Source organism: Dasypus novemcinctus, chromosome 9, assembly GCF_030445035.2.
Source record: "Dasypus novemcinctus isolate mDasNov1 chromosome 9, mDasNov1.1.hap2, whole genome shotgun sequence".
Taxonomy (NCBI): Eukaryota; Metazoa; Chordata; class Mammalia; order Cingulata; family Dasypodidae; genus Dasypus; species Dasypus novemcinctus.
This window is the reverse complement of record NC_080681.1, coordinates 80721214-80729566: the sequence shown is the minus strand read 5'-3', so window position 1 is coordinate 80729566 and position 8353 is coordinate 80721214. Positions and strand designations below refer to the sequence as shown.

The following is an 8353-nucleotide window of genomic DNA, read 5'->3' as shown; positions in this document are numbered from 1 at the left end:
ATCTTCAGATGAATTCTTTGGTAATATCAAAGGTCAATGATAATGAGAAAAGTTGTCAGGGGTGATCCCAAGGCAGCTTGAGAAGTAGCATGCTAAAATAGAGGCAGGAGCCATAGGTTAAGCTCATTAATTAAAAGCCATGTGATACAAGGAAAATTATTTTATTTCTTGAAGTCTCAAGTTCTAAAAAGGAATATTGATTCCTATCTAATATAAATTGTGAGGATTAAGATGATGGATGTGCAAGTGAGTTGTAAAGGGAAAGGAAAATGTATGTGATAGGTGTTTGCATGAATGTATAGGCAGACAGTTGTGAACTAAAAAAAAGGCCTAGAAAGGGCTGGGTTCAAATCCTGAGTCTGTCCTTGTGTGGTCTTGGGCAAGTCCTAAACTCTCATAGTTCTCCTAATCTTGGTTTTCTCATACAAAAATGTATATCTTTCATAGGATTATTGTGAGGATGAAATGCCATAGTGCTCAACAAGGGGAAGTGGACTTGGTCCAATGGATAGGGCGTCCGCCTACCACATGGGAGGTCCAAGGTTCAAACCCAGGGCCTCCTGACCTGTGTGGAGCTGGCCCATGTGCAGTGCTGATGTGTGCAAGGAGTGCCCTGCCGTGCAGGGGTGTCCCCCACGTAGGGGAGCCCCATGCGCAAGGAGTGTGCTCCATAAGGAGAGCCGCCCAGTGTGAAAGAAAGTGCAGCCTGCCCAAGAAACACGATTCCCGGTGCCGCTGATAAGGATATAAGTGGTCACAGAAGAACATGGAAAGCAGACAGTGGGGGGGGGGGTGTGGAGAGAGGGGAGAGAAATAAATGAAATAAATCTTAAAAAAAAAAGCTTACAGAGACTGGCACAGTACATGCTCAAGAACTGTTAGCTCTAGATAGAGAGTAAGGTAAAAATACTAAAGTCCTCTTTACCTACTTCACTCTTTGCTGATGAAATTGGTAATTTCTTGAATAAACACAAGGGGGAGCTGGAAATATAGGAATGGATATTTTGTTCTTCAACAGAAATCTTTGGACTAAAAGAGAAAAATGAGATTATCTTTCCATGTGGGTTTTGCCAGAACAGATCCTATCTCACTTTAAGCCATTATCCATGTTCCTCCATCATGAGAACCTTCTTATTTTTTAGTTGTTTTTTTTCATAAGAGAACCAGGTAGGCAAGGAGTGTTCAATAGACATCCATTAATACAAATTTCACTTCCACTTGGAGAAAATGTGGTACCTGGTGCTTAGAAGATGACTGCACAGTTATAAAACCAAACCTTTCATGTTCATAATTTTATTTTAATTTCTTACCCTAGAATGTTATTTATTAATAATTAATAACAAGATAGTTGACCCCTCTCTCCAGAGACCAAGGGCAACTTTTGTCTACAGTCTTCTCTCATGTAACTATCTATCTCTCAGAGCCTCATCATCTCTCCAAAAAGCAATCTTATCATTTCTCTGAAGAAGCCTGTTGGGTCCCCATATAAATGAGACCCATAGAAGTATGTCTTAGCATCCCAGAATTCCCAGGATATAGTTTAGGCTTCATTTATTCTCAGAGAACCACTTTGAATGTATATGTTGATAAGTTGAGTAAAAACTCCATTCTCTTTACTTTCAGGTGTGGTCTTGTAGGCTATTTACCTACATTAGAACCTCAAGCATGCCAGAAAGGACCACTTAAAAGATGAAGGTACTATCAAATACCAGCCTCAAAGTGCCACCATTTTCAGGACTTGGGAAGGTGCCACCACGGGAACACAAACTAGGTCCCTAAAAATCTAACTCAATAAGAGAAAACTCTTACTCTCCATGTGTAAATAAAGGATGAATAGTCATTAGCCAGGGAAGTGGCTCAAGCGATTGGGTTCCCATCTATTATGTGGGAGATCCAGGGTTCAATTCCTGGAACCTCCTGGTGAAGGCAAGCTGGCCCACACAGTGAGCTGGCCCAAGCCAAGAGCTGGCCCAGTGGAGTACTGGCCCATGTGGAATGCTGGCCCGCAAAGGAGTGCTGGCCCATCCAGGAGTGCTGACCCGTGCACCAACCTGGCCTGAGTGCAGAGCTGGTGCAGTAAGATGACACACACACACACAAGCGACACAGAGGAGAGACAATAAGAGATGCAGCAGACCAGGGAGCTGAGGTGGTGCAAGAGATTGAGCATCTCTCTCCCACTTTGAAAGGTTCCAAGAGCAGTTCCTGGTGCTGCCTAAAGAGAAGACAAGCAGACACAGAAGACTGCACAGTGAATGGACACAGAGAGCAGACAGCAAGGGAGAAAGGAGAAATAAATAAAAAGAAGTCATTATTATATATTTTTTAAAAAGTTATTAGCCAAATGAAGGAGAATAGAAGGAAAAGATAATTCCAGGTAGAGGTCTAGGATATACAAAGGGTCAAAGAAGAGAAAGTAACATTGTAAGTTTAAAAATAATTACATATGGGGGAGGTGGATGTGGCTCAAGCAATTGGGCTCCCACCTACTACATGGGAGGCCCCTGGTTCAGTTTCCAGTGCCTCCTAAAGAAGACAGCAAGTTGGTGTAATGGGCAGGTACAGCAAGCTGATGCAACAAGTTGATGCAACAAGAGACAGAAGAAGGAAAACATAATGAGAGATCAATAAAGCAGGGAGCAGAGGTGGCTCAAGAATTGGGTGCCTCCCTCCAGCATCAGAGATTCCAGGTTCAGTTCCTGGTACCTCCTAAAGAAATAAGGAAGACAGACAGCAAAAGCAAACAAGAGGATGGAGAGAAATAAATAAAATAAATCTTTTAGAAAAATAATTACATATGGCTATATTGAAAAGGTTGAGGAGGAGAATAGCAATAGTTACAATTGGAGGTATAAGCTGGAGATAAATCATTAAGCCCTGTATTTCACATTAATGAGTATAGACTTTATCTGGAGGACTATGAGAGTCACTGAAGGATGTCAAGGTGGGACAAGACAATATCAGATATCTGCTTTAGAAAGGTCGTGCTGGTTGTAAGAGAAAGGCAAGACTAGATGGAATGTATATTGGATATTTCCTCCAGATACTCTCCACCCAACTCTACCTGTTCTGTATCCTGGAAGGCTAACCTGAGTGGGCTCCTAACAGGATCACTTACCACCTGACTTCTGGTTGGGTCTAATATTGGAAGATACTAGGTTGGTACAAACATAATTGTGGTTTTGCCTAGTTGAAATTTGCCATTTGATATTGGAATACATTCTTAAATAAATGTGGTTATGTTATGCATCATTTTAATGTGCATTTCTCACTTTGCTTTTTTGACAATGATTTATTACTTGCTGTTTATTTTAGACTATGGAAATGATGTTAGACAAAAAGTAAATTCGAGCGACTTTCTTATATGAGTTGAAAATGGGTCATAAAGCAGCGGAGACAACTCGCAACATCAGCAACACACTTGCAGGAACTGCTAACAAATGTACAGTGCAGTGGCAGTTCAAGAAGTTTTGCAAAGGAGACGAGAACCTTGAAGATGAGATTCATAGTGGCCAGCCATTGAAATTTGACAATGACCAATTGAGAGCAGACATTGAAGCTGATCCTCTTACAGCTATGCGAGAAGATGCGGAAGAACTCAATATTGACCATTCTGGGGTCGGCATTTGAAACAAATTGGAAAGGTGAAAAAGCTCAGTAAGTGGGTGCCTTATTAGCTGACCAAAATTTTTAAAAATCGTCGTTTTGAAGTGTAGTCTTCTCTTATTCTACGCAACAACAACGAAGTATTTCTCAATCGGATTGTGACATGCGATGAAAAGTGGATTTTATATGACAACTGGCGACAACCAGCTCAAGTTATTGGACTGAGAAGAAGCTCCCAAGCACTTTCCGAAGCCAAACTTCACCAAAAAAAAGGCCATGGTCACTGTTTGGTGGTCTGCTGCCTGTCGGATCCACTATAGCTTTCTGAATCCCGGCAAAACCATTACATCTGAAAAGTATGCTCAGCAAATCGACGAGATGCACCAAAAACTGCAATGCCTGCAGCTGGCATTGGGCAACAGAAAGGGCCCAATTCTTCTCCACAACAATGCCCATCCGGCTGCACTTTGCACAACCAATGCTTCCAAAGTTGAATAAATTGGGCTACGAAGTTTTGCCTCATCTGCCATATTTACCTGACTTCTCGCCAACAAACTACCACTTCTTCAAGCATCTCAGCAACTTCTTTGCAGGGAAAACGCTTCCACAACCAGCAGGATGCAGAAAATGCTTTCCAAGAGTTTGTTTAATCCCGAAGCATAGATTTTTTTATGCTACAGGAGTAAATAAACTTATTTCTCATTGGCAAAAATATGTTGATTGTAATGGTTCCTATTTTGATTAATAAAGATGTGTTGAGCCTAGTGATAGTGATTTAAAATTCATGGTCTGAAACTGCAATTCCTTTTGCACCAACCTAGAAACAGGAGATCAGAGGTCATGGAGAAAGAGAGGGCTGAGTATTTATTCATCTGGCTCCCTCCCTGCTTGGTCACTATGTGAGGATGTTTCCATCCACCAAAGGACACAGCTCCTACCAGGTAGCACCCTCTATTCAACTACCCTCTCCTAATTTTGGTGATCACTCCCTTCCTTTGCACCTTCAGGCTTTTGTGTAACAATTCCCCCCATTGCTAGCACTTTATGTCCCTTGTTGGTCTCCCTAAACTCTACATACACTTTGTAACTATTTCCTTTATTAAATACTCCCAAATTATCTATTTTGAGTGTGCCATCTGTTTCCTGCCAGGACTTTAACACAGAAAGAAAATAGTAATTATAATGATAGCTAACATATATTATGTTTCAGGTATTCTCCTAAGCAGTTTACATACATTAACTCATTGATGCTCTAGCAACCTTATGCAGTAGATGTTATTGCTATCCTTCCTTTAAGGATGAGGTATCTGAGGTATAGAAAGGTTAGGAAATTTTCCCAAAGTTGCACAGCTAGTGAGATTGAGCCAGAATTCAAATCCAGACAGCCTGTTTTCAGAATCTGTGTTCTTAACCACTATGCTCTTCTGATGAGGTGAGAATTAATGGTAGAAATTGAAACAATAGCAGAAGGAATGGAGAAAAAGGAAAGATTTTAAGAGACATTATTGCTGATCCCAGGATCAGTTGGGATTGAGAGGCCATAAAATGCGTTGGCTATGAGCACAGATTTAGGAATGAGATGGACCTACGTTCACATTTTGGATCTTACTAACTGGGTGATCTTGAGCAGTCACTTTACCTCTCTGGGTTTCCATTCCCTCATCTCTAAAATGGGATCGATGGAATTCTTGTGAGAATGAAACAAAATAACAACATGTAATGTGTCTGGCACATAGTAGATGCTTAATAAACTCTGAGGGGAGAGGATGTGGTTCAAGCAGTTGAGCACCTGCTTCCCACATGGGAGGTCCCAGTTTTGGTCCCCTGTGCTCCTAAAAACAAAAACAAACAACAAGCAAATGAAAAAGCTAATTCAGGGGAGACTTTGTGGCTCAGTGATTGAATGCTGGCTTCCCACGTACGAGGTCTTGGGTTCAATCCTCTGAGGGCTTGGGGCACCTGTTGAAATTTAGGAATCTTAGCTCCAATGTGCCATCCTCTGTGGATGGGGACTCTCCCTGAGTACAAACCAGCTCTTCCCTTCCTTTGGGTGCCTTCAGTACATTGGTCATTTTTATGGCATGTCTTTAATTTTGTCTGACGTTAGATTTTGATAATTTATGTCTCTTTCTTTTTTTTTTAAAGATTTATTTATTTATTTTTCTCCCCTCTCCCCCCGTGCCGGTTGTCTGTTCTCTGTGTCTTTTTGCTGTGTCTTCTTCTTCATCCGCTTCTGTTATTGTCAGTTGCACGGGAATCTGTGTTACTTTTTGTTGCGTCATCTTGTTGTGTCAGCTCTCTGTGTGGGCGGTGCCATTCTTAGGCAGGCTGCGCTTTCTTTCGCACTGGTTGGCTCTCCTTATGGGGCGCACCCCTTGCACGTGGGGCTCCCCTATGTGGGGGACACCCCTGCGTGGCAGGGCACTCCTTGTGCACATCAGCACTGCACATGGGCCAGCTCTACATGGGTCAAGGAGGCCTGGGGTTTGAACTGAGGACCTGCCATGTGGTAGATGGATGCCCTAACCACTGGGCCAAGTCCGCTTCCCTATATGTCTCTTTCTCCACCAAGCTGCACTAGTCAAGAACAGAGTATTAGAATACTGATTCATACTTTTAACCTTAACTACTGCTATATTGTGTAGCGCACAGTAAATACTTATAGTATATGTTGACTGAATGAATGACCCAGTACTCCCAGGAAATTATTCTGTAAGCATTATCTCTATTTGCCTTTCCTGCTATTTTGTAGATGAAAAACTTACTCCACTACTTTATTGACTACTTTTCTTATTCATTCAAAAAGCCTGGCACACACTAAATGAGTAGTAAATATCTGTTAAATGAATTTACTAACTTCAAACAAGAACAGTAAATTGACAGCCTAGCACAGCGGAGGCCATGGAGTTGAATTAGCTGGGTTCAAATCCTGGTTCAATCTATCCTCCTCATCCCCATCACATACACCTCCTTAGAAGCCATTCTTGCCTCTCTTAGTTGCATTTATCTCTGTTCCCCATTATGAGAAAAATAAACTTCCTCATCTCTTGCTTGTCCATCTGTGCTTCCTTCAAGGGCCGCTATGAGATTAAGTGTAGTTATTTTTATGAAAAATAAGGTCTTTTTAAGTTTATTTTCCAGAAGGGCATTCATTTTAAATCAATAAATCAAGAGGGTCAAGGTCACAAAGCTCATAAGTCTGAGTCCAAAGCTGTACCATGTTGTGAGATCTTAATAATCATGAAACCAAGGAATCCCTGAGAGTTGTGGACAAAAAAACAAAAAAACAACAAAAAAAAATGCTTTTTTTTAAGCTAGAGGTTTTGTTAAAGCATAGGAAAAGGATGGTGGTAAACAAAATAATCTGTTTTAGGGAATGTCTTGATTAAGATCTTTATTCCCTGAAAACCATACCTGCCTTTTGACACCACATCTTTGTACCCCTTCAACACCTAATCTAGCAGAATGTTTTGCACCAAGCAGGTACTCAATATGTGTATAATTGGATAATGGTTTGCTAATCCATATTCTTGATTTTGTTATCCCATTGCATAAACAGAAGTTCAAGCAGCCTTTTTTGAAGAAATAGAAAATCTGGTTCTCAAATTCACATGGAATTGCAAGGGGCCCTGATTAGCCAAAACCATCTTGAAAAAGAATAATGGTGGAGGACTCACACTTTCTGATTTCAAAACTTACTACAAAGCTACAGTAACTAAAACAGTATGGTACCAGCTTAAGTATAGACATACATGCCATTGGACTAGAACTGAGAGTCCAGAGATAAATCCACACATCTATGGCCAGTTGTTTTTACACAAGGGTCCCAAGAACATTCAATGGGAAAATAATAGTCTCTTCAACAAATGGTGCTGGGACAAGTGGAAATCCACAAGTAAAAGAATGAATGTGGGCCCCTACCTCTTACCATATAGGAAAAAAATTCAAAATGAATAGACTTAAATATAAAAGCTAATACTATAAAACTTTTAATAATAAAACATAGGTGCTTGTTTCGGCACACATATACTAAAATCGGAATGATACTGAGAAGATTAGCATGGCCCCTGAGCAAGGATGACATGTACATTCGTGATACATTCCTTATTTTGGGGAAGAATAGGTGTAATATGGAGGCTTTTCAGGACATTGGAACTGTTCTGCATGACATTGCAATGATGGTATATGCCATTATACATTTGGTCATAACTTACAAAACCTCTGTGTGGGACAGAGTGTAAACTATAATGTAAACTATAGTCCATGGTTAATAGCAATGCTTCAATATTTTTTATGTAACATTTATGTAATCTAAAGCTTCTTTAAAAATAAAAAATAGAAAAGAAAACATAGGGAAACATCTTCAGGACCTTGTAGTAGGCAACAGATTTTTAGATTTTACACCAAAAGCACAAACAGCAAAAGAAAAAAATTGATAAAATGGGCTTCATCAAAATTTAAAACTTTTGCACACCAAAGGACATTATCAAAAAAGTGAAACGACAACCTACAGAACTGGAAAAAATATTTGGAAACCATATACCTATAAAGGTTTAATATCTAGAATATATAAAGAACTCCCTCAACTCAATACCAAGAAGATAAACTTTTTTTTTTTTCTTGTGCTTGTTCCAAGAGGCTTTAGACCACTTGTAATCCAAAGAATCCTGACTAAATGCAGTATCTGACACTTCCACCATCTGTGCTCTGCATTCCCATAGCTCTGTATCCATCCTGGCCAACCAGA

The 8353-nt window shown here is 40.3% G+C and overlaps 1 non-coding gene across 1 annotated transcript; it reads left to right on the top strand.

Annotated features, from left to right (window-relative positions):
* The first annotated feature begins 7614 nt into the window (after positions 1–7614).
* LOC111760013 (U6 spliceosomal RNA) lies at positions 7615–7718 on the top strand. Its single transcript, XR_002793820.1, has one exon. It is a non-coding gene; the product is annotated as a U6 spliceosomal RNA (small nuclear RNA).
* Positions 7719–8353: the final 635 nt, after the last annotated feature.